Source organism: Panthera uncia, chromosome C2, assembly GCF_023721935.1.
Source record: "Panthera uncia isolate 11264 chromosome C2, Puncia_PCG_1.0, whole genome shotgun sequence".
NCBI classification, from domain to species: Eukaryota; Metazoa; Chordata; class Mammalia; order Carnivora; family Felidae; genus Panthera; species Panthera uncia.
Window position 1 is genome coordinate 70876443 of NC_064810.1, and position 26913 is coordinate 70903355.

Genomic DNA, 26913 nt, shown 5'->3' on the forward strand with positions numbered 1-26913 from the left:
AAATGGAGTTGGTGCTCATTGCCAATTTTCTGTATTTTTTTTTTTTTAATGTTTACTTTTGAGAGAGAGAGAAGAGGAGAGAGAGAATGCCAAGTGGGCTCTGTGCTGTCAGCACAGAGTCCCATGTGGGGCTCAGACTCACGAACTGTGAGATCATGACCTGAGCCGAAATCAAGAGTTGGACACTTAACCGACTGAGCCAGCCAGCCACTCCAACCAATTTTGTCTTAACATTTAAGTTGATTGATCATGTATGTCAACCAGAATTTTCAGCTAATATTTTTAGTAAGAGTAACTAGAAGACATATTTAATAATTACTAGATCACTAACATCCTCAGAAGTTCTGTAGGTGTCGTTCTGTGTTGTCTTGCATTAATCATCTTGCTTCAGAGCTTCCTGTGCCTGGTGGTGATAAAGATTTTTCTTTTTACTGAAATGTTTTGACAGATTATATCTTTTATAAATGTTCATTAATATTGCCTGATACGTTAGTGCCTTATAATCTTTGTACTTCATTCTTTTTTCATTTCCAGATATGTTTTTGGTTATTTTGATCTAGTTCTGTTTTCTTTCTTGAAAATACTTGTAATAATTAGGCTGGCTTATCATTTCTGTCTTTTCCATGAGCTTCTCAAAATGTTTGTCCTTATCACTCATTGTATTTTCCTTTATCTCTTCCGATGTAGGCTTTATTTCTGCTAATGAAATTTTAGCTTCTTTACATCCTTTAAAAATTTGCCCTACTCCCTTTTCTTCTTACTCTGGTTTTATCATTGTCTTTTCTCTCCATATATGCCTGTTTCATAGAGTTTGCCAAACTGGAAGTTAGTTGCGTCTTGAGGTTATTTACCATCTAAATTAGGCTCTGCTTCTATGTGATGGGTAATTATCTCTTGTGCTACATTATTTTTTGTTGGAACCAACAAAAATTGTTGAATATATTTTCTGCTTCTTCATCTTTGAATTATAACAGTTATATAGTATCTGATATGCATTTGTTAGAAATGTTTGTGAATTATCCTTGCTATAGTTGACTGGGATTCTGGTTGAAACCTCTTCTTAGGTGTATTGCTGAAAGATAACACAGCTCCTAGTCTGAGTTCCAGTGATTAGTAGATACTCATCTAATATGATAGTTCTGGTGGGATCTTACCCTACCCTGGTTTCTAATATGCACTGTTAGGGCTCTTTGTGATTCTAGCATTCTACCCACAACACAACACTTTGCTTATATAGGACTATACCTCCCAGGAAGCCATGCGCCAATCCATGTTTCTCTGTACTTACACAGCTCCACCTGAACCTTACGTGCATACACACAGGCACATAGACACTTCTTGCTTGTTTTCTGGAACTTGCATGGTAGTTTCCTAAATGCATGTAGAAAGATCAGACAGGAAAATGAATGCTGGCTGCCACAAAACCCACCTCTGCATAGCAAGAAACAGCTTAACTAGACTGGCTGATTAGTTTGTTTCTTTGAGGCTGACTTTGGGTCTCTAAATAAAAGGTGGCTTACAGAGAGGACAAGATATCTTCATATTTTCTCTTAGGCAGATGGTTGAACTTTCTTATATGAAGCAGAGCATGGCTGGGTCATGAATCTTTTCTCAGTTAAGATTGACCTTATAGCTAGTGGAAATCCTTCAGAGATCTGATATAAATTGTTTTCATGGAAATCTGGGATAGACTACATGGGTGGCTTCTGATTTGATACCATTTTTTATGAGGATAAGCTGGCTCCAATTTTTGTTTAACTTAGATAACCACCCAAGGAATTGAGTAAAATCGGTCTGCTATTGACCATTTTTCAGTAAAAGGTCTTATTTTAGATTGATAGATTATCACTTTGATGGTAGGAAATGGTATCTTGTTCCAGTTTGCATCTCTCTTTTCATATATTTATTGCCCTGCTCTTTTTTTTTTTTTTTTTTTTGCTATTTGGTGTTTGTGACCAAAACTTTTTTTCTTTTTAAAGTAGTCTTTGTTGTTCCTTACTTCCCCATTCTCTACCTTACAGGCTTTTTGAAGCATTTTCTGAGTCTTGACCCTTCTTTCATGCTTGGTCATTGTTTCACTTTTTTAGTGTGGTGATTGGGTGAAGGCCTGGGGGAAGAAAAAAAGATCACATTTAGACTACAACATTTCTTTACATCCTGCTTCCTCTGTGTATAGAGACCTTCCTCTCTTTACTTGCCTGGCAAATTTCTTCTCATCTTTCAAAAGACAAGTCTGATTTCTTGGCCTCATTACTCATATGAATGGGAGCTGTGGGTCCTGTTTTCCATTGCATTCCACTCATCCCTATTGCTCTTACCTTACTTCACAGTAGTCATCTTGTTATTACTTTTCCCACTGACAGCAAGCTCAGAGGGGACACTGAATGGTAGTTATCTTTGATCTCTAGCATCTGACACAGTGTAGGCACAAAATAAATATTTGAATGACTTAGGAGAGCCTGAGGGTGTTTTTCCTTTAACTGTGTCATTTCCCTGCTTCTAGTGTGAAAATATAAAAAACAGGTCTTTCTGGGAAGTGGAATTTAGATTTTATTCTGGTCTGGGTTTTTTTTGTAATGGTCATGTACTACTTTTGAGAATAAGAGATGAAAAAAAAATACTTGTTTTTTTTTTTTAACTCATTTTTTATTAAAAATTTTTTTTAATTTTTTTTTAACATTTATTTATTTTTGAGACAGAGAGAGACAGAGCATGAATGGGGGAGGATCAGAGAGAGAGGGAGACACAGAATCTGAAACAGGATCCAGGCTCTGAGCTGTCAGCACAGAGCCTGATGCGGGGCTTGAACTCACAGACCGCGAGATCATGACCTGAGCTGAAGTCAGACGCTTAACCGACTGAGCCACCCAGGCGCCCCTATTAAAATTTTTTTTAATGTTTATTTTTTTGAGAGAGAGAGAGAGTGTGAGCAGGGGAGGGACAGAGGGAGAGGGAGACACAGAATCTGAAGCAGGCTCCAGGCTCTGAGCTGTCAGCACAGAGCCCGAGCAGGGCTCAAATTCGTAGACTGAGAGATCATGACCTGAGCCGAAGTTGGATGCTTAACTGACTGAGCCACCCAGGTGCCCCTAAACTCATTTTTTTTTTAAAGTTTATTTTGATAGAGTACGCACGTGTGAGCAGGGGAGGGGCAGAGAGAAATGGAGAGAGAGAATCCCAATCAGGCTCGCACTGTCAACATGGTGCCCAACGCGGGGATCCATCTCATTGTTCAAGAGATCATGACCTGAGCTGAAATCAAGAGTTAGATGCTTAATCACCTGAGCCACCCAAGCACCCCAAGAATAAAAAATACTTAAAACCAAATTTCTCAAACTTCTGGTGCTCCCAGTTGCCCAGCACCTGTGACTTTTTGGCCCCATTCAACAGTCTGACCTTTCACCACTTGCTGCCATATGTCCTCTTGTCTCTTTGCTGTCCCATAAATTAGATCATACTTACATGTTCATACTTGTTCCTTTTGCCTGGAATCCTACCTTCTGAGTAGGAATATGATCTGTTGTAAATTGAGGAATTCTTGTAATAGGGATTGAATCGTGAGAATTTAGACTGTTTAATGTCCTGCTGGTCTTATCCTGAATATATATGGTTGTTAAGGTGAGATTCCTAGATCAGTTTTATCAATTGTGAGGATCAGAATAAATAGAGCGTTTAATTAATTGTCTTAGTTTTCTAGAATAGTGACCTGAAAGAAGACAGAATAGTGACTGTATCTTCAAATTTTGCTGGGTCCCTTCTAGCCTAAAAAGGAAAAAACCTTTACTTGACTCTGATGCCATCATAGATAAAACTTTCATTGGTTTATTTATTCAACAATTACTCATGTAAACAGATGAACTGGACACGATTTTAGGTGATGAGGTGGTCAACAAAATAATGGATCCGTGCTTGTGGAGTTTATAACATAGTAAGGGAAGACAGACATTAAAAAGGCAAATCCAGTGTGATGAATGTTAACAAACAAGATAAAATAAGATACATGGGATGGGAGTGAAGAGATGTTAGAGAAGGTTTTCTGAGAAAGTGACCTGTATGCCAATACTCAACAGGCAGAGGTGGTAGACAGAAAATAGGCTGACCAATTCAGTTGCAGTTTGCCACAGGCTTTCTTGGGTTTAGTATTGAAAGTCCCATGTCCCAGGAAAGCTCCCTAGTCCCAGGGAAATTAGGATGACCATTCAGTGAACAAAAAAATCTTCCTGGAAGGTCATGTGTGAAGGCCTGAGATGGCCGTTAGAAAAACTGGAAGAATGGATAAAACTTAAAGCCCGTAGAGGGAAAGACTACAAAGAAATGAGTCTGGAAAGTTAGGGACCTTATCATGCATGTATTGTTGGGCTTTATCTTCAGTATCCCACTTGAAGGCTTTAACTAGGACACTGAAGTGACAAAATTTAATGTACTTCAGGGTTGCTCCCTGCAGTGTGAAGATTAGACTGGGAGGGGCTGAGAGCGCATTTAGGGATAATAACTGATTAAGTCATGGGCTGCAGTGACTTAGAAGTTTTGAGAGGCATGGATGATTTTGAGAATTAGGGTATTATGATAAGAGTGTGAAAGCCTGAAACAAATGATTTTCAAAATTGTTTTCCTCCAAGAACATTAACTTCTTAAAGGAAAAACTGAACATTTTTACTTCCATATTTTTATGTCACCTGATAGAGATTTTACTAGCAGCACACATAATCCAGACAGCTGTTATTTTTTGGTGTTTTTGTTGTTGTTGTTGTTGTTTTGTTACATGATAACTATCAGTCTTTTTCTCACATATGAAGAACAGTAGCATAGAATGTAGGAGGCATGGCTTTGAAGTTATGATGATTCATTTTCTGAACACGGCAAGAAGTGTGACTTTAAATAGTTTTGTCTCCTGGAAAGCTGTCCCATTGAAAGGCTGTATGATCATTCCAGTATTGTTTCTATTCTTCAAATCATTTGTTTAGAAGTCTTTTTTTTTTTTTTTTAATTACTCTAGGAGGCTGCAGCAATTTCTTCAGAGTAGCTTCTTTACCAGAAGTAAACCCTCCATCTCTGCCTCTGTTTCTGTTATTCCCTTTCTGCATCTATATGGCTTCTTTTCCTTTAAATTAAAAAAAAATGAAATATAATTCATCTATGATAAAATCCACCCTTTAAAGGGTATACATTTAAGTGGGGGTTTTTGTGTGTTATATATTTTAACTGTATTCATAAGGTTACCTAACCATCACTACTTTTTAATGTTTGCATTACCACAAATAGAAATCTTGCACCCGATAGCAGTCACTTGTTTTACCCCAACTGCTCCCCCCGTGTCCCAGGCAACCACCAATATGTTTTCTGTTTCTATAAATTTGTTCTGGATATGTAAGTAGATTCATGGAAAATGTCTTATGTGGTTGGTTTCTTTCATTCTAGCACAGTGTTTTCAAGGTCGATTTATATTGTAGTGTGTATGGCTACTTCCATTTCTTTTTATGTCTAAATAATATTCCATTGTATGGGTACACCACATTTGATTTATCTACTCATCTGTTAATGGAAATAGGGCTGCTTTCACTTTTTGACTGTTAGACAAATAGTGCTTCTGTGAACATTTGTATATAGGTTTTTGTGTGGACATACTTTCATTTCTTTTGAGTATATACATAGGAATGGAATTGCTGAGTCATAGGGTAACTCCATGTTTAACCTTTTGAGGAGCTAACAGGCTGTTTTCCAAAGCGACTCTACCCTTTTGCAATCCTGCCAGCAGTGTGTGAGAGTTCCAATTTCTCCACATCCTCACTAACACCTGTTATTTTCTTTTTGATAGTAGCCATCCTAATGGGTGTGAAATGGTATCTTGTGGTTTTAATTTGCATTTCTGTGATGGCTAATGACATTGAGTATCTTCCAATGTGCTTATTGGCCATTTTTATATCTTTTGAGAAATATGTATTCAGATCTTTTGGGAAAATATCTTGTGTTCAGCGTTGAGTGGTTTAGAACAGTGCCTCTCAGAATCTTTTGGTACTGGACTAACAACTTTTGTAAAATACTATACAATGGAAATGAAAGAAAAATTAGACATACAAAATACAAGCCCTTTTTGTTGTTAGTGTCAATAGCAAATTACTGTGAGAGTTTCTAAATTGAGTTTCTCTCAATTTTTGTATTCCATTGAGTACTGGTAGAAAACAGTTAGTGTAACTCTTTTTGAGTGGTACTGTTTTACATTACTAAAAAGGCATATGAAAAGTCATGCAACTTTTTCTGTGTTTGAACTCAAGGCAATTGCATGTTTCTTATATTTTCTGTACTTCCAGCTATGACTCCCAATTCTAACTTGCTACTGAGGTAATCCCACAGAGGGCTGGTTTTGAGGCTTGAGGAAAACACGCATTTCATACAGATTTTACACAAGCTAGTTACATTTTACTGGGATAAGCTAGAGTGTACCGTTTCAGCAAAGATCAGGCAAATTAAGTTTGGGGCCAGTGAGGATAGCCTTCTGACCCTTTCCCACTTTCCCTCATAGGACATACTCTCAGTGTTGATGATACTGTGCTTGTTAGAGGGGGGTTTCTGCCAGGTTTCCAAAAGCACAGAAGGCAGCTTTACCATAAAACCTCGTCCTCCTTTATTTTACATCCAACCTTATCACCCTGAAATTCCAATGTAGTTATGTTACTTGTTTGTAAATAACTTGTCACTTGGCTGTTGAATATCCTTGTTCTGAGCATAATTTTTTACCTTATTGTTTCACATTTATACAAAAATAAGCATTATTCATCCTCAGTCTCTTTCTGACCCTGTAGCCATGAATAGTCTGTGAGCATGAGCAGTTCATATCTCCTATCTTACAGGGCCTAGGAGGTCTAAGCATGTTGGCTGTTCCAGTCTCTGAAACCTTGTAGTCTAGGGACACCAAAGAGTACATTCTTATGCTATCCTGATTATTTATGGTTTGGTTGGTGAAATTCTGAAACCATTGCGGATCATTAAAAAGTGTTTTATTTGTTTATAGCGGTCCTAAACTAATGAGGGTGTATAGAGTATTTATGAATCATGTGAAGTGAGTTTAAACATTTGTTAGTCCCTCTGTATTAAAAGAATTATATGGGACAGCATCAGATTGATGCAGCAAATTAAGAAAAATGTTCCTTGCCAGCCATGAGTTTAAAATCTTATAGAGGGGCACCTGGGTGGTACAGTCAGTTAAATATCCAGCTTTTGATCTCGGCTCAGGTTATGATCTCACAGTTCATGAGTTCGAGTCCCACACTGGGCTCTGTGCTGATGGTGCAGAGCCTGCCTGGGATTCTGTCTCTCCTTCTCTCTGCCCCTCCCCTGCTTTTGCAGTCTCTCTCTCTCTCTCAAAATAAGTAAATAAACTTAAAAAAAATATCTTACAGAAAGAGAGAAGAAAAGTTAGATGCCGGGTGATTGAAGTTCAAAGAAGTGTGTAAGTGTAAAACTTACAGATGGGACTCTATCATTCTGGGTCCAATCAGAAGAGAAACCACAGAATCATTTGAACGTGGAACGAATTATTGATTATAACAAGAGGGTAGAATAATGACGCGTGAGCTAGTAAGAAGTAAATACAAGTCTGAAGAATATAGTAATAGATATAAGGAACAGCTGCTACCTAGGGCTCATAGCTCACTCGGCACCTAGGAAGGAACCCTCCTTCCCCCAGAGCGGAGATCTAGACCTTGTTGGAGACAGCATGCCTGTGGATACCTAAATAGCAGTGGTGCTGTGTGGGCAGAACTTGCCGAACGTCTGTTCTCTAGGGTACCAGAGAAAGCTGTTGACAGGGAGGTGTTAGTTAACTCCACTACAAAAGCTCCCAAGAAGAGAGTAGGGGGAACCTGGTGGCTGCTGGGTATGCTGCTGGTCACCTTGCGGAATACAAGTCTGATGCTGAAGGAGTCTGGTGAGCAAACACACCAGAACCAGGAAGCAAAACTTTTCTCCTACAATGTCTCTCCTGCGCCCTCTACTGATAAAGCTTAACATCGTGCCCGCTGGCCAAGGAAAAACTTTAAAAGTCCCAGGTCTATTTTCAGAATAGACAGACTGGATGACTTGGAATTGAGAGGCACTAAATCAGTAACCAGCAAGGGAATGGTATTAGTGCTGTCAGAGCTCATAGGAGTAGAGCTTCTATGAGATTATGACAGTTGAAGAAGTAGTAGTATATGAGCAGGGCGCCTGGGTGGCTCAGTCAGTCAATCCTCTGACTCTTGATTTTGGCTCAGGTCATGATCTCACGGTTTGTAGGATGAGTCCCACATCAGGCTCTGTGCTGACAGCTTGGAGCCTGCTTGGGATGCCCTTTCTCCCTCTTTTTCTCTGCCCCTCCCCCATGCTCACTGTTTCTCTTAAATTAAAAAAAAAAAAAGTAGTAGTATATGAAGCTCTTGTAAGATCAATAGGGGTTTTTTTTAATTCAGCTATGATTGACATACAATGTTATATTGGTTTCAGGTGTACAGTATAGTGATTTGACAATTCTGTATATTACAAAATGCTCACTACAATAAGTGTGGTTACCATCTGTCACCATACAGTGTTATTACAATCTTATTGACTATATTCCCTATACTGTACTTTTCATCCCTACGACTTATTTATTTTATAACTGGATGTTTGTACCTCTTAATCCCCTTTACCTTCACCTATTTCACCTAAAGTTTTTATTTTTTTTAATTGAAGATGACAGCTATTATTCCTCATTACAAAAACAGTACATGTTCACTTATAAAAATTAGAATATAGAAAAGTATTTTTCTCCTTGTGTATTGTAGAAACATGGGAAAAACATTCAGGTCTATTACCCTTAAAAAGAATCAATGTTAATCATTTGATCAAATATGGCTAGGTAGAGGAGATAGTTGGGAGGGAAAGCTTTCTGTGGTGGTGCTTGCTGCTGCTTTTGTATATTTGTTTACAGAAGAAATTGGCTTTGAAATATAATAATGCAAAATGGTATATACTAGCATTTGGAGGAACTTTATCTTTGGTGTTTATGCAAAATTTATTTATGTAAGTACTTTAAAACTTTTTTATTATATTTTTTGTATTATTATTTTTAATTCCAGTATAATTAACATACAGAGTTATATTAGTTTCAGGTGTACAGTATAGTGATTCAACAATTCTATGTATTACTCAGTGCTCATCACAATAATCCCTTTCACCTACTTTACCCATCCCCCCTGCTCCACCTCCCCTCTGTTGACCATCAATTTGTTCTCTGTGTTTAAGAGTCTGGCTTTTTGTCTGTCTCTTTTTTGTTGTTTGTCTGTTTTGTTACTTAATTTCCATGCATGAGTGCAATCATAAGGTATTTGTCTTGTCTGACTTAATGTACTTAGCATTATATCCTCTGGATCCATCGACGTTGTTGCAGATGGCAAGGTTTCATTCTTTTTTGGGGGGGTAATATTCCATTATATTTATATACCACATCTTTATTCATCTGTGTAAAAAAAATTTTTTTTAATGTTCATTCTTTTTTTTTTTTTTTTAAATTTTTAATGTTTATTTATTTTTGAGAGAGAGAGAGAGACAGAGCATGAGCGGGGTAGGAGCAGAGAGAGAGAGGGAGACACAGAATCAGAAGCAGGCTCCAGGCTCTATGCTGTCAGCACAGAGCCTGACGCGGGGCTTGAGCTCACAAACCGTGAGATCATGACCTGAGCTGAGGCTGGACGCTCAGCTGACTGAGCCACCCAGATGCCCCAATGTTCTTTCATTTTTGAGAGACAGAGTGTGAGCAGGGAAGGGGCAGAGAGAGGGAGATACAGGATCTGAAGCAGGCTCCAGGCTCTGAGCTGTCAGCACAGAGCCTGATGTGGTGCTCAAACCCACAAACCGTGAGATCATGCGTGACCTGAGCCAAAGTTGGACACGTAACTAACTGAGCCACCTAGGCACCCCATTCATCTATTGATAGACACTTAGATTGCTTCCATATTTTGCTATTGTAAATTATGCTGCAATAAACTTAGGGGTGCATATATCTTTTTGAATTAGCATTTTTTATATTCTCTGGGTAAATACGCAGTAGTAGAATTGCTGGATCATATGGTAATTCTATTTTAATTTTTTGAGGAATCTCCATACTGTTTTCTGTAGTGGCTCACCCAGTTTGCATTCCCACCAGCAGTGTACAAGGGTTCCTTTTTCTCCATTCTGACAGGTGTGAGATGGTATCTCATTGTGGTTTTGATTTGCATTTCCCTAATGAATAATGATGTTGAACATCTTCATGTACATCTTCATGTGTTCTTTTGTTCATGTCTTCTGCCCATTTTTTAAATTGGATTATTTGGGTTTTTTTGGGTGTTGACTTACATAAGTTCTTGATATATTTTGGATACTAACCCTTTATCAGTTATGTCATTTGCAAATATCTTCTCCCATTCTGTAGGTCATCTTTGTTGTCTTTTAGTTTTGTTGTTTCCTTTGCTATGCAGAAGCTTTTTATTTTGATGTAGTATTTTTGTAACTTTTTATAGAAGCTTGTCAAATAGACAATCTCTAGACATTACTTTGGTGTTCTTTAAATGACCATCAGGAAGTTAATCACATTGTAGTTGCAGTGTAATCACATTGATGGAATGTTGCATCTTAGAAGTCCATCATGCTTTTCTCCTCTTTGCTCAAAGATTTTCATATGAATGCGCCTCTTAGTAAACAGGGTTCTGGCAGACTTAATCTGGGAAAACAAATTGAAAACTGAATTTTGCCTTTGTTGAGGTATAGGAATTAATCCTTGCCTAGATGTCAAAGACTGAAGGATTCTCATGAAAGAAAGCCTTTATAATTCCATATCACTGTTTATTGGCATTTACACTTTAAAAGTTGGACAGTAATTCTAAAGAATGAAAGCAAAGTTCTTGGGTGTTAATTCACAACTGGGCTTATATAAATAAGTGGCCAGGATATATAATGTTAGGCCCATTTTCAGAGATATATTCTATACTACTAAATCTAGACTGGTTCTTGTTGACTTGTCAGCCTTTTAACCAAGTTGGTACAGAAGTGAATTGTTTGCTTTCCATTTTTGATAAACTTAAGGAAAACATTAAAACTTTATACTAAAGTTTAGTTTTTAAACCTTTTCGGTATAATCTTGACTTAGAAATATCTAATATTAAAATAGCCACTCTTCCTCTGACTGTATATGAGTGGTTGTATAGAAGGATTTAGAATAGTGCTGTTCAACTTGAACTTGTTGCCATGATGTAAATGTTCTATATCTCTGCTGCCCAATATGGCAGCCACTAGCCACATGTAACCACCGAGCATTTGAAATATGGCTAGTATGACTAAGTATCTGAATTTTATTTCATTTTAATTAAATTTAAATAGCCATATATGTCCAGTATATCCACCCATATTAAATAGCGCAGTTTACAGAATGGTATGTTCATACTGAAACAAGTTTTATTTACTTTTTTTAAAGATTTTATTATTGTTTTAAGTTTATGTATTTATTTTTGAGAGAAAGAGAGTGGTGGAGAGGGACAGAGAGAGTCCTAAACAGGCTCTGTGCTGTCAGTGTAAAGCCCCATGAGGGGCTAAAACTCACAAACTGTGAGATCATGACCCTAGCCAAAATCAAGAGTTGGCCGCTTAACCAACTGAGCCACCCAGGCGCACCAAAGGAAAACTTTTCTAAGTATTTAGTTGTTGTTGTTGTTGTTGTTGTTCTTTTTCTTTGTTTTTAAGTAGGATCCACATGCAACATAGAGATTAATTTCACAACCCTAAGATTAGAGTCATGTGCTCTATGGACTAAGCCAGCTAGGTGCCTGGACTAAGCCAGCTAGGTGCCCCTTGAGTGTTCAGTTTTTTTTTGTTTTTTTTTTTTTCAACGTGTATTTATTTTTGGGACAGAGAGAGACAGAGCATGAACGGGGGAGGGGCAGAGAGAGAGGGAGACACAGAATCGGAAACAGGCTCCAGGGTCTGAGCCATCAGCCCAGAGCCTGACGCGGGGCTCGAATTCACGGACCGCGAGATCGTGACCTGACTGAAGTCGGACGCCCAACCGACTGCGCCACCCAGGCTCCCCAAGTGTTCAGTTTTTTAAACCTCTGTATGTAATTTGATACTGCTTAGGAATATATATGTAATATATATATTATATATATCTCCATCATTTTCCAAAAAACATTTTAAAAAATTATTTTTTTTAATGTTTATTTTTGAGAGAGAGAGAGACAAAGTGTGAGCAGGGGAGAAACAGAGAGAGAAGGAGACAAAGAATGTGAAGCAGGTTCCAGGCTCCAAGCTGTCATCATAGAGCCAGGCAGGGGGCTTGAACCCACGAACCGTGAGATCATGACCTGAGCCAAAGTCGGACATTTAACCTACTGAGCCACCCAGGAGCCCCAAATAACATTTTTCTTAAAGCAAGGAGAGATTTTTTTTGTCTGTCTTTGCTGGATTATTTTACTTCATACCCTCCCAGAAGTGGAATGCAGCCTCAGAATTCTAATCACAGCCTACAGGAAGATGTGGCAGCCAGCCTCTCAGGATCATTCACAATCAGTCTGTGAGGTGAAGCCTGTTCACTGCGATCTATAGGTAGTACTGGAGTATCCTTCCCCCATTTTTTATCTGTGGAAACTGTCTATCTTTTATGTCATTTATCAAGTCAAAGTCATGCACTTTCACAAATCATTTTGAGATGGTAAAAATGATCTCTTATTCCTCTGTACTCATGCATTCATTCAACAGATATTTATGGATTGCCTTGCATGTGGCAAGTTTTGTTGAACCATGAGTAAGGTATGTCACTTGTGGACTGAGACAGTTAAAAGCCCACATGCTCCCTTAGTCTCTCTCTTCCATTTTGGTGACAACTTGTTAAGATAGTAAACTTTAGAATCACAGCAGCCTAGATCCATAAATTATCTTAAGGAAAAATAACTTCCTCAAGCTTAGTGTCCACTAGAAATAAACCTTCTTTGTGTTAAAACATTAAGATTTTGCAATGTTTGTTATCAGCACATGGCCTGGCATATAAAGGGTTGTTTTTGGTCTTTTATTGGTATGACAGTACTACTATAAATATTCTTACAATTTGCATATGTGCAAGAGTTTCTTGGATTTATATCCAGGAATAAAACTGCTAAGTTGCAGAATGTAAAGGCAAACAACTTTACAAGCTAATACCAAATTGTTCTCTGAAGTAGTTTTGCTACTTTGCACTCCTGCCAGCAGTTATAAAAGTTCTCTTTGCATCTTGGTAGCATTTGATTTTGGTCAGCCTTCTTAATTGAGAATATGTAAAATGGTATCTACTAATGGCCTTAACTTACATTTCCTTATCTACTACTGGCCTTAACATTTCCATGATTTTTTATGAGGTTGGGCATGTTCTCATGTATTTTATTCACTTGTCATCTTCCATGAAATGCCCATTCATGTCATTTGCCCATTATTTATTGGGTTGTTTGTCTTTTACTTATTTCTTTTTTGGGGGGGTGCTATTTATTCATGACAAGTATCTCACATCCATGATCTTCTTTAGTCAGAAGTTCTTTGAAATGATGCCATCGGCCTTGACCAGAGTGGAGTCATTTCTCTCACCCATCCTATGAATGGCGCCACAGATAGCGTAGGTTTTAAACTGGCCATTGAACCTGCCCGTCACCTTGTCAGCTTCAGCCGCTTTCATGTGAATGGATGCGTGGTCCTTGGTGCCGATGATGCAGTTGCTAGAGGAGCATTTTCACGGCACATATAGGTCCACGAACTCACTGGCATCATTTTGCCTGCCAAGGGTGCTGCCACTGCCACTAGTGCAAGTACAGAACGTATTTCTTTATAAGAATTCTTTCTATATTCTGGATACAATTTTTGTCAATTTACTTCTGTTGCAGATATCTCCTGGTTTATGGCATGTCTTTTTATAGTATAGAATGTAGTCATATTTATCATTCTTTTCCTTTAGAGTCATAAAAGGTATTCTTCTACATAAAGATATCCTCCTATATAATTTTCTAAAAATGAGAATTTTACGGGGCGCCTGGGTGGCTCAGTCAGTTGAGCATCTGACTTTGGCTCAGGTCATGAACTCGCTTTCGTGAGTTCAAGCCCTCCATCAGGCTCTGTGCTGACAGCTCATAGCCTGGAGCCTGCTTTAGAATCTGCGTCTCCCTCTCTGCTCCTCCCCTTTTCGTGCTGTCTCTCTCTCTCTCTCAAAAATAAATACAGATTAAAATAATAATAATAATAATAATAATAATGAGAATTTTCCTTTCACGTTAAATCTTTAATCCATCTAAAATTTTATTTGGTATGACATAAGGCAGGGATCTTTCTTCGCCTGGATTCACCAGAAGGCAGAGCTTGCAGCAGGAGGCTTATGTATCTTTTCATTATTAGGAAGAATATATCCCAGGGAGCAGAAATAATGGGAAAGAGGGAGTGGAGCATACATAGAGTGGTAGCCCATATGGAGGTGTAACTGATTGCTCAATCCCATTGTACTGTCCTCCAGGAGGTTATAGAAAGCTTGTCACAGGATCATCCAACACAGGATAGAAAAAGGATCTGTCTAATGAGATGGGATGTCTTCTCATCACAGATAGTTATAGGTTCACCCCTGCACTACCAGATTGCACATGGGTGGGTGGCAATGTACGCAGCTCAGGAATGAAGTGAGGCATTGTTGTGTTGTGTATGCATTTAAAAAATGGCCACGTCCATTCCTCAAAAACCTAAAAATAGAACTACCCTACAATCCAGCAATTGCACTACTAGGCATTTATCCACGGGATACAGGTGTGCTGTTTCGAAGGGACACATGCACCCCCATGTTTATAGCAGCACTATCAACAATAGCCAAAGTATGGAAAGAGCCCAAGTGTCCATTGATGGATGAATGGATAAAGAAGATGTGGTATTTATATACAATGGAGTATTACTTGGCAATCAAAAAGAATGAAATCTTGCCATTTGCTACTACGCGGATGGAACTAGAGGGTAATATGCGAAGCAAAATTAGAGAAAGACAAAAATCCTATGACTTCACTCATATGAGGACTTTAAGAGACAAAACAGATGAACATAAGGGAAGGGAAAAAAAATAATACAAAAACAGGGAGGGGGACAAAACAGAAGAGACTCATAAATATGGAGAACAAACTGAGGGTTACTGGAGGGATTGTGGGAGGGGGGATGGGCTAAATGGGTAAGGGGCACTAAGGAACCTACTCCTGAAATCATTGTTGCACTATATGCTAACTAATTTGGATGTAAATTTTAAAAAATAAATAAAATTTTAAAAATTATAGAAAAATAAAAAATGGCCACATCCAGCATAGAGCTGGTTGCTGGAGGAGCAGCTTGAATAAGAGACAGGTGAAGCTAAAAAGATTGGAAAAGATGCATAAGTGGTGTGGTATCTGGTACAGGATCCAATTTCTTAGATAAAAAATGTTCATAGCAGGGCAAGTCTCTCCACATGATTCTATTTTGGGAGTGTCTTTGCTACTCCTGAGCCTTTGTTCTTCCGTATAGATTTTAGAATTAGCTGTCTAGTTTTTCATAAAACCCATTTGGGATTTTGATTAAGATTACTTTGGTATTTTTTGTTTTGTTTTTAATTTATTTTAGAGTGAGTGCATAAGCAGGGGAGAGAGAGAATGAATGAATGAATATCCCATTCAGCATGGAGCCCCACACAGGGCTCAATCCCACAACCCTGGGATCACAACCTGAGCTGAAATCAAGAGTCAGACGTTCAACTGACTGAGTCATCCAGGTACCCCTGATTAAGATTACTTTGAATCTGTAGATTAATTTGAGGAAATTTGGCATCTGTACAGTTTTGAGTGTTAAAATTCGTAAACATTAGTATCTCTCTCCATTTATTAGTTCTACTTAATATCTTTGAGTATATTTCCCCTCTGTGTAAACGTTCTAATTACATGGTTCCCAAACTGATATCCCACTGAGCTCAGAGTCACCATGGGATTTTAAATATTAGAGGGTATCGGTGATTGACATCTGTTGAGCACTGTGTGGACTTTGAGCTCTTGGGAGTTCACAGTTTCAACATTAAGTTGTGATACATTTGATAATGTCTGTCTTTATGAAGCAATTGCTGAGATTAAAAGTACAAAGATCAGCATGGAGCAGGAAATGAGTGTGGGCAGTGTCTGAGGTCTTGAGTTGTGCAGTGCCCATCAGGTGCATGTTTCCCAAAGTTGTTTGGACCTAACTACTAAATAAATGAAACCATTTGGAATTTCTTTTGTCATTGTTGAATAATTACTGGGAATAACAAGGGCACCGTGAGTTGAGAAGATTTGGGAACTTCTGTTCTAGGAACTTGGTATTTTTTTATTATGTTATAAATGGTATCTTTTCCCTTTCCCATTTCACTTTGGGAAATGCAGTTGAGTTTTGTATATTCCTCTTTATCTTGGCAAAATTTGTGTTTACCTTAATAATTTATCATAGTTTTGTTGGCATTTTGTAGACAATCTTTTTAGTTGCAATTAATAACACTTGTTTCTTCTACCATAGCAAAACCATTGGAGGAAAAGAACTAAATGGTAATAAACCCAGATAAAAACATTTTCAAAGCATTTTTCACACCCTGCAGTCTCCTGTCCCTAGTCACTTCAAAAATAGTAATTCAGGTATTAATACATTTTATAGGTAATTGAATTGAAGGACTAGAGAGATAAGTGAATTGTCTTTCAGTAGTCAACTTGATTAGTTGCAGTAGTTTACTTGCCTAAACTGGCTAACATTGTTTATGTAGGTGAAAAACACATTTTGGTATTCTATGATGTTGACGTATACGTATATAACACTTTGCCAGGTGCTGTTGGGGAGTAAAGAGAGAGATAAAATTAGTACCTTCTCACAAAGGGAGTTTGGTAGAGGAAATATGATACATCATAATAGCTCATAATAGAAGCAGTGTCATAACCTGGTTAATGAGTATTTGCTAAATGTGTAACACATAATGAAGTTCCCATTGTAGATGTTGTAACCCCGAAAGATGTAATAACAGAAGAAAATGGGAATTTTTAACCTCTGCCAAATTGCATTTAATTTTGTACAGTGGTCTTTGTTTCACTTAATAGTAAAGCTAAATAAGTTTCACGTATTGTCTGTGAAGTGAAAAATGTGAGGACATTTTTAGCAGCCAATGGATTATTAGATTGGGTCTCTGTGGTATCTTATTTATTTCAAGTAGTGGTATTCATTCTACTTTTGTTGGTAATTTATTGAGGGGGAGAGAGAGAGAGAATCCCAACCAGGTTCTGTGCTGTCAACTGTGAGATCATGACCCAAGGCAAAATCAAGAATCTGCGCTTAACTGACTGAGCCACCCAGGTGCCCCAGTCCCCCCCTCCCCATTTTGTTCCCTTCCTCCCCCCCACAGTAACCAATCGAAGGTTTATCCTTCAATTAAAAAGATAATAAGCATGTGTTAGTGCATATGTGCATGTCTATGTGTTGACATGCCTTTTCTTTCCCCTTAGATAAATGGTAGCATATGATACTTCTATTTTTCTCCCATCTTTGATTTTCATTAGTAGCGTACCCTGAGATCACTCCATGATAGAGTGATTTTCTCATTCATTTTCACATATAATACTTTAGTGGGTGATACATATAGCTAATTAAACCAGTCTCCTATTTATTACTATTTGAGATGCTTCCAGTCTTTTGCTGTTACAGGTAATGCAACCCATTATTTATATATAATAATGTATATTTATATTTTTTTATATTTGTTTATTATATTCATTATAAGAAATAAAAGGAAAACTATAATACACATTTGTAAATACTTGATCACAACTACTCAAAAAATCAGTATGAAGCACCTGTATCTATCTGTTCATAGGCTTGACCTAATGCAATCTCATGTAGATGTACTGCCATTGATTACTCATCCAGCATGAGCATGTTGCTTTAAGTGATATGATATTACAGATGGTGAATAAACATCTCAGTAAAAGTGAACTGAGCAAAATGAAGGTCAAGGTCCTCTTGGTTTCATAGTGGTTGCATGGCTGGAAAATTCAGTGAGAGTTAAAACTGTAAAAAATATATTTTAGGGGCACCTGGGTGGCTCAGTCAGTTTAAGCATCTGACTTGGTTTGTGGGTACGAGCCCCACATCGGGCTCTGTGCTGACAGCTCAGAGCCTAGAGCCTGCTTCCAATTCTGTGTATCCCTCTCTCTCTCTGCCCCTCCCCTGCTCAGGTTCTGTCTCTCTCTGTCTAAAATGAATAAACGTTAAAAAAATTTCTTAAAAAATATATTTTATATGTAAAAGAGAACTATGCTCTAGGTTCATATATATATATATATATACACACACACACACACACACACACACACACACACACACACACATATATACGTATTTATTTTTATATATAACTAAACCATTGCACGGTGGGACATTCAAGAGTTATGAGGACTTGCTGGCCCATTGCAAAATACTGGTTATCTGTGATCTCTGCTAACTACCAGTAGAACTCCTTTTAATTCCTATGAGTGTTTATAAAGTAAAACTTCAGAACTCTAAGTGTCCTTAAGTGCTTTAATCACATCCGGCAAGTGTGTGTGTGTGTGTGTGTGTGTGTGTGTGTGTGTGTGTGGTAAAATATACATAACATAAAACTTAACATTTTCAAAACTTTTCTTATCCCAGACAGAAACTCTGTACCCATTAAACAAGAAGTGCTTATTTCACTCTACCGTCAGGCCCTGGTGATCTCTATTCTTTCTGTCTATGAATTTGACTACTCCAGATGCCTCATGGAAGTGAAATTATACACTATTTGGCCTTTTGTGTCTGGCTCATTCTACTTAATGTTTTCAAAGTTGATGCTCATTAGAGTACATATCAAATTTCATTTCTTTTTTATAGATGAACATACTCTACACTAGGTATATACCACATTTTGTTTATCCAATCCTCTAAATTTTGGTACATAGCTTTGTCACTGTCATTCAGTTCTAAGTGTTTTCTGATTTCCATTATATCTTTTCTTAACCGTAAGTTTTTAGAGATGTTTTAAAATTTCCAAAACTTAAGGTATATTTTTCTGGTTTTCTTTTTGTTCTTGATTTCCAACTTGACTGATTTTGGTTAAAAGAATAGTGGAATTCTAATCTTTTGAAAATTTTCTTTGTCTCAAATTATTTTTATTTTGTCCTCATTCTTAAAAGAGTTTTGTTGAATCTGAAGTACGTTGGCACCTTCTCTCTGGACATTGAGAATGTTCCAATGTTTTTTGGCTGTTGTTGGTATCAGGAAGTAAGCTAAAGTCCAATTGCCCTTTTTTCTCCTTTGGCTGATTTTTGGAACTCTTTGCTCTTTGATCTTAATTTCACTCTGATGTGTCTTTACTTTGGTATGTGTAAATTACTTTTATCCTGCTTTTGATTTATTAAGTTTCTTCATCTTATGGATTTTGTGTCCTTCATCACTTCTAGAAATTTCTCAGCTACTAATTTATCTGGTAAACCATTCCTTCATTCATTATGTCCTTTCTTCTGAAACTCCAAATAGTTATATCTTAGGTCATCCAACCTACTCATCTTACTTTTCTTTCATATTTTCTCTTTGTGTCTATGCAGCATTCTAGTTACTTTCTAAAGAGACCTACCTCACCCAGTTCACTAATTCTTCCTTCCACTAAGTCTGCACTCTTTTTTACTTCAAATGTCAAATTCAAATATTCAGGTATTATGGTTTTTTTTTTAAGTTTTTAAATTTGAGATTGAGAGAAACAGAATGGGGGGGGTGAGCGGGGAAGGGGGGGGGGGGGGGGGAGAGAGAATCCCAAGCAGGCTCTGCACCGACAGTGCCTGTTGAAGGACTCGAACTCCCGAATCATGAGTTCATGGCCTGAGCCAAAGTTGGACACTTAACTGACTGAATCATTCAGGTGCCCCTTTCCAAAAGTTTTGTATGGTGGTTTTTCATATTTGCTTTTTTTCAAACTTCTAATACATATTCTGTGTCAAATCATTCTACATCTATTTCACCAGTCTGTTTTGGCTAGTTCTGTCATGGTGCTTTGTTTCATTTTCTGAATTTTCACTATGAGATGTTCCTTTTCCTTAGAATTTTATCTTTGGGTATTATTTGAGATCTGAGTAGTACCCAAAAAGACCTAAAGTTCTTGTCGTTTGATTTTACCATTCACTAGCATGACCATATTCAGTTAAACCTATTTGGGAATTTGGGGGACCTCAGAGGTGGGATGAATTCATACCAAAAAAACGTACATTTTGTTGTTAGGATTTCTCAGAGATCCTCACCCCCAGCCCCCACTCCACAGTATCACTGGACTCAAAATACTGAAGGTTTTCTTGTTCCGTTTGGCCCAGAGGGATTCATTCCTGATTTACTCTTGAACAGGTTATACTTTTTAGGTCCTGGTCTTGTGTGGAAGGGGCTGCTATTAGATTTTTCAATTCAGGCAGACTTGGCTTTATCACCTGTCCCCTGTGACAGCCATCAAAGTGGAAATTTAAGGTCTCCAAGGGTTAGTCAAAAATCCTTCAAGAATAAATGGATTGGTAACTTGCTTACTCTTTGTTCTTGGTTTCACTTTGCTTTGGGCTCTATGGAAACATCCTTTTCATCTTAACTAGCCTATCCTTACATTTTTATAGATTTGATATATTATCCACTCCTTCATTTATTTGAGTTTGAATCAGAGTTTCTTTACACTTCTTTATTCTTTTCCAGTGCCCCAGTTGTCTTCTGTATCTCTTCCCCACTTTCCTTTTCCTTTCTGGCTTTGCTACTAACAGACCTGATGTTATGGCCATTGCCACCAAATAAAAACACTCCTTTCCTTTTAATTTGTGAACTTGCCTTCCATAGCGTGTGTTATACATTTGAGGTGATTAGTGATATTTTTAATCGATACTTTCTCTCTCAAAAGCTTTTGAAGCTTTTGTGAGGTGGGAAGGGAGGAGAGGCCAGTGTTTTGGGAGCTCTTATAGCTTATTGAGAGATTGCTAGAAGTCTATCAAATAGTGTTAGATTTTATTTTTAAGGTACTGAAAACTTAAGATTCATTTGTTATTTATATAAAATGTAAGTAAAAAATATAAAGCAAGTTGTGCTTTTCAAATCATTTTTTAGTAGTGTATGGTTTGTACATTAAGTACCATAGTTGATCCAAGTTAGATTATAAAAAAATTAACGATTTTTGCTAGTTAAGACTGACTAGTTCCAGACACCACTCCTTTTTTTCATTTCTGTCATATATTTAGCTTCCCCTGGTCTCCTTCAGTAGACAATTGAGGAATTGTTTGTTTTTAAGTCGTGTCACAATTAAACAATGGGCCTGTTAGAAGAGTACAGTGTGTTTTGGGGCTTTTTGTTTCGCCTACTTGTTTTTCACTGAAAAGTAGCAAAAAGTGAACAGATTTAGAGAGAGGCATTATTATCATTTTTTTTTAAGAAAACATTTTTGGGTAATGATGGAGCAAAACACTGGTAAATCAGAATTTTATCATGAATTGTTTTTATATTGTTTCTGGCTAAAATATAAGATGTAAAGAACCTTATCACATCGTCACTTAGCACTTTTTAGGCATTTGACACCATCAGTAGAAGCAACACACAGAAAAAAATAACATTGTTTTATGGAAAAGGATTAAAGACTAACACCATGAATTAGCTATTAGAGGAAAAGTGTAAATCTTTCCAAAGATATTTTTGTTAATATAGGGTAGTTTATATGTTGTGTAGTGAAATGCTTTTTGATAGAGAACTAATAAATTTGGTAAGAATATTTCCTCTGGTGACAGAGTATATAGTACCTTAAATCAGTAACTATTACTGTCTTAATACATACAAGGATCTGTGTTAAACATTAATGCCTTAATACATGCAAGGATCTGTGTTAAAGATTAAAGGAGACAGTACAATATATAATAATAGTGGTGGTGGTGCCTTTCAATTGCTTGAAGTCTTGAGCAGGAAAGATACCTAAAAGAATAATTAAGGATGCACAGTTGTAACTCATTGCCAGAGTCCTTTAAAGGTTTTATTTTTAAGTAATCTCTAGGGGTGCTTGGCTGACTTGGTGGAACTTGTGACTCTTGATTTCGTGATTGTGAGTTCAAGCCCCACGTTGGGTGTAGAGATGACATAAAAAAATCATAAAGTCTTAAAAAAAATCTTTACACCCAACATGGGGCTCAAATTTACAACCTGGAGATCAAAAGTCCTATGCTCCACCGACTTAGCCAGCCAGATACCCTGAGAGTGATCCAATATATTAACATGATTAAGAAAAAAACAACAATGTGAGATTGAGTTGTTACTGACCTTGAATTCTGGTCTTAGTTTGTTAGTCATTAAATTCAGCCTACTTATTTTGGTGGCTGTTGGTCCTTCGCATATAAAATAAGAAAGAGGGGCGCCTGGGTGGCTCAGTCGGTTAAGCGTCCAACTTCGGCTCAGGTCATGATCTCGCACTCTGTGAGTTCGAGCCCCGCATCAGGCTCTGTGCTGACCGCTCAGAGCCTGGAGCCTGCTTCGGATTGTGTGTCTCCCTCTCTCTCTGGCTCTCCCCCCATTCATGCTCTGTCTCTCTCTGTCTCAAAAATAAATGTTAAAAAAAAAAAAAAAAAAAGAAAGAAAGAAAGATGGACCAGGTAAATTCTAATCCAGCTTTATTACTCTGAATTAGTTTTCCTGTGTAACTTGTATTCAGAGGATGTGAGGGGCCTGTGTGGGGGTGGGGGGGGGGGGGTCAGTCTTGTTCAGAGGATTTGAAGGATCATTTTGAACAAGGATAGACAGGAATGATCTTACATAGGAAATAATTCTTGCTGAACATTGAAAGATTTGGTTAGATACAGAAAATAGTGAAGAAAGTTTAAGAATGGAGAAATTTACACACAAAGATGAGTTAGGCCAGAAAATTCTTTGGTGTATTTGGGTAAAATGAGGCATATGATTTATGTGGTGCATTCATGATATCAGATCAATTCAGTAGTAAATGTCCCTAAATATCAGAGTTTAGTCCTCAGTCTGTTGCTTATAGGTAGTTCTAAGTAAAACCTGAATGCATGGAAACTCTTTAGGAAGCTGGTTAAAGCTTCTAACCTCTTCCTCTGAGCAGCAGTTGAAGACATAGATACTGGTTAGAGAAATCTTGAGATGAAGTGATGAAGTCCTCAGCTAAGCTGATGTCATAGTATCAAGGATTGTCATGCTTGTATTTACTAAGATCTAATCACTTGTGAGGCATATTACTTAGAATTGTTGCTGTCATATTTGTCATCTTGAGTAATTTCATTAAGGATATCTGTGACCCATACGTTTAATGTTAAATTTGGGGGTTTATTTAGACATGTGTTGCCTGTAAGGTAATAACATCATGTTAATTGGGATTTCCTTGAGATAGCTAATTCAACTTTACCTGTAATGTATAATCACCAAGAAGAATGTTGTGAAACAAATAATCTATTAGCTCCTCTTTAGTTCTATTGGACTGAATGTATGCAGCAAATTAAAAAGCTACTGTGCAGTATATTAAAATAGAGCAGTAAAGAAAATTTTTTGGGTGAACAAAGTACTGTATATGGAAAGGCTGTGTTTTGAAAGAATGAATAAATATGTGTCTTTTGCCACCTCAGTAAAACAATAATTGGCGTATGAGGGTGAAGTGTAGAGCTGGGATATACTTTAAAGCAGCAGTTCTCAATGTGGTGCGTGGTACCACTGGGGTATATGAAGTCAAAACCTATTTTCATAATAATACTAAGATACTCTTTGCCTTTCATACTGTTGACACTTGCAGTGCTGGCAGGTAAAACAGCCTATATTTTGGCACAAATCGAGGCAGTGGCCATACACTTGGAGGGTTTTTTTTTTGTTTTTTCTTTAAAACCAGTTTCATTTAAGAATGTACTTCGCGTTTGCAACTACGTAGGATGAACTGGAGGGTATTATGCTAAGTGAAATTAGAGAAAGACAAATATATGACTTCACTCGTGTGGAATTTAAGATACAAAACAGATGAACATAAGGGAAGGGAAGCAAAAATAATATAAAAACAGGGAGGGCGACAAAACATAGGAGACTCTTAAATACAGAGAACAAACAGGGTTGCTGGAAGGGTTGTGGGTGGGGGGATGGGCTAAATGGGTAAGGGGCATTAAGGAAGACAATTGTTGGGATGAGCACTGGCTGTTATACACAGGGGATGCACTGGAATCTACTCCTGAAATCATTATTGCGCACTACATGCTAACTAACTTCGATGTAAACTTATAGATAGATAGATAAAATTTTTAAAAAATGTACTTCATGAAATCAATAAAATGTTTAATTTTGTTGTATCTCATTTTTTATTTTTTTAAAAAGTTTTTTTAACTTTTATTCATTTTTGAGAGACAGAGACAGAGCATGAGTTGGGGAGGGGCAGAGAGAGAGAGAGAGGCACAGCATCCAAAGCAGGCTCCAGGCTCCAAGCTGTCAGCACAGAGTCCAGTGCGGGTCTCAAACCCACAAACCTCGAGATCATGACCTGAGCTGACGTCGGCGCTTAACCGACTGAGCCACCCAGGTGCCCCTCTCTTATTTTATTTTTGTTTTTGTTTTTATCTGGGGAAGGGGGGCAGGAATCTCAAGCAGGCCCCACGCTCAGCATGGAGCCCGCCCCAGGGCTTGATCTCATGACCGTGAGATCATGACCTGAGCTGAAATCAAGAGTCAGAGGCTTAACTGAGCCACCCAAGCACCCCTGTGTCTTTACTTTTAAGTTCACTTTTAAAGTATTTTATGTAGCGGGGTGCCTGGGTGGCTCAGTAGGTTAAGCATCCGACTTCGGCTCAGGTCATGATTTCATGGTTCTTGAGTTCAAGCCCCGCATCGGACTCTGTCTCCCTCTCTCTCTGCTCCTCCCCCACTCGTGCTCTGTCTCTCAAAAATAAATCATTAAAAAAAATTTTTTTTTAATTTGAGATAGATATTCACATAGCTGAAACTTACCATTTTAAACTGTGCAATTAAGTGGTTTTAAGATATTAAAAAGGTTGTGCAATGTCTGATGTCTAATTCCAGAACATTTTCATGAAATGGCGTTCAGAAAGAAACGCCATACCCATTAGTAGTCACATCCCATTCCGTTCACCTCTTAGTGACCACTAATCACCTGCTGTCTTTGTGGAAATATTTGCATGTTCTTGACATTTCATATAAATGGTATCATACAGTATGTGGTCTTCTTGTGTCTTTCTTTTTCCACTTATGTTTTAAAGGTCCAGCCACGTTGTAGCCAGTATTAGTACTTCACTCCTTTCCGTGGCCAAATATTCCATTGTATAGATATGCTACATTTTATCTGTCCATTTGTTGATGGATATTTTGGGTGTTTTTTTTTTAATCTTTTGGCTATTATGAGTAATGCTATGAACATTCATATGCAACTTATTTGTGGACATATGTTTTCAGTTCTCTTAGGTATATACTGGGAGTGGAATTGCTAGGTCATATTGTAGATAATTCTATAACTTTTAAAGGAACTTATTGCATAATTCATTTTGAAATAGACTTTTTATTGTGGAATAATTTCAGATTTGCAGAGATAGTAGATTTCCTGTATACCTATCACCTATCTTCTAATGTTAACACAAACCCTAAAATGTCTGTCAAAGCAAAGAAGCCAACATTGGTACATTACTGTTAACTAAATTCTAGGTTTTATTGGTATTTCACCAGTTTTTCCACTAATGTCCTTTTTTTGCTACAGAATATAACATTGTCATGTCTCTTTAGACTCCTCTGCTCTGTGAACAGTTTCTCAGTTTTTCTTTGTTTTTCATGTCTTTGATAGTTTTTTTTTTTTAATTTTTATTTTTTTAATGTTTATAATGAGAGAGAGAGACAGAGTACAAGCAGGGGTGGGGCAGAGAGAGAGGGAGACACAGAGAATCTGAAGCAGGTTCCAGGTTCCAAGCTGTCACCACAGAGCCTGACGTGGGGCTGGAACCACAAACCACGAGATCGTTACCTATGCCCAAGTTGGATGCTTAACCAACTGAGCCACCCTGGTGCCCCTTTAAGGAGTATTGGTCAGGAATTTTTGTAGAATGTCCCTCAGTTTGGGTTTATCTGATGTTTTTCCCATAGTTAGACTGGGGTTATGGAATTTGAGGAAGAATACCATAGAGGTAAAGTAGGTTTCTCATCACATTCAATCAGGTGGTGAGTGACGTCAGCATAACTTATTACTGGAGTTGTTAACCTTGATCACTTGGTTAATGCAGTGTTTGCCACATTTTTCCACCATGAAGTTATTTTTCCCTTTCCATACTCTGCCTCTTGGAAATGAGTCACTAGATCCAGCATATATTCAAGTGGGGAAGGAAGTTAAGTTCCAACTCCTAGGAGGGGATGTAGCTACAATTATTATTTGGAATTCTTTTATAAGGAAGATTTGGCACCCCACCATTTTATTTATTCATTTGTACTGATATGAACTGTATATATTTATTTTTTACTTTGGGTTAAATATAATGCTACTTTATTTTACTGCTCCATTCATTCCAGTATTGGCTTTTGGGAACTCTTTCCTGTGTCCTTATCCTTTTTAAGTACTTTTTTACCTTCTGACAATATAAGATACTCTAGGCTCATCCTTATTTTCCCTGTCCCAGGCCTAGAACCAGCCGTTTCTTCAAGGATCCCTGACTACAGTTAAGTAATTTAATTTGCCCAAGGTCACACACTTAAATAAATGGTGAAACCAGGATTCCGACTGAGGGAATCTGATTCCTCAACCCATGCTTTTAATCATAACTTTGGACAGCATGCAGCTGAAGGTGCACTGGCAGTTTCTAGTCATGTTCCATCTGTGAACCAGTCTTTTTTTTTTTTTTTTTT

The 26913-nt window shown here is 37.6% G+C and overlaps 1 protein-coding gene and 1 pseudogene across 1 annotated transcript in view; one reads left to right on the forward strand and one right to left on the reverse strand.

The window, feature by feature from the left end:
• Positions 1 to 26913, forward strand: part of PIGX (phosphatidylinositol glycan anchor biosynthesis class X) — a gene marked incomplete at its 5' end in the record, with an annotated part of 79733 nt that overhangs the window by 50070 nt on the left and 2750 nt on the right. The window lies entirely within an intron of this gene.
• LOC125921583 (40S ribosomal protein S21-like) lies at positions 13512 to 19029 on the reverse strand (annotated as a pseudogene).